Consider the following 758-nt stretch of genomic DNA (forward strand, 5'->3'; position numbering starts at 1 on the left):
GCTCACAGCTCCGTCATTTCTTGGGCGATTTGAGATCTAATTACAGTTTTGGACTCAGGAGGTCACATTCTTTCGATTGATGTATTTGACCACGCCCAAGGTCTCATACATTAATTTACTCTAATTCTGCCCTAAAGAATTTCAAGTGCCGCGGCTATTGAGGATTCTTTCTTGTTTTATTTCAATAAAAAAGGAAATAGATATTCATCTACGTGAAATAAGAACAAGTTAGAAAAACATTTTAGAAAAAAATAGCGTGATAACATAGAGTAAATAAACCCATTAATCTCTCAATAGTAACCTATTATAAAATAATATTTGATAATAAACAATACCAATGACAAAAACGAGTTGAAATGAACCTGAAAATGGGCCCCAATTAAATTACAAAAACATTTTAGAAAAAAATAGCGTGATAACATAGAGTAAATAAACCCATTAATCTCTCAATAGTAACCTATTATAAAATAATATTTGATAATAAACAATACCAATGACAAAAACGAGTTGAAATGAACCTGAAAATGGGCCCCAATTAAATTACAAAAACGTAAACATTACATTCACGTTTTGTAAGTTAATAATCACCATAATTACACATTACACTACACTAAGAGATAAATGTAGTCTCGTTAAATATTTAAGTTTTATGTCTCTGAGAAAAAAACGTTTCTACACATACTTATGTGACCTGCGGCCTTCGCTTGAATAACAATCAGCTACTTTAATGGTTTCAGCCAGACTGTTATGTCATACAT

The sequence above is a fragment of the Limulus polyphemus genome, unplaced genomic scaffold (genome assembly GCF_000517525.1).
Source record: "Limulus polyphemus unplaced genomic scaffold, Limulus_polyphemus-2.1.2 Scaffold655, whole genome shotgun sequence".
Taxonomy (NCBI): domain Eukaryota; kingdom Metazoa; phylum Arthropoda; class Merostomata; order Xiphosura; family Limulidae; genus Limulus; species Limulus polyphemus.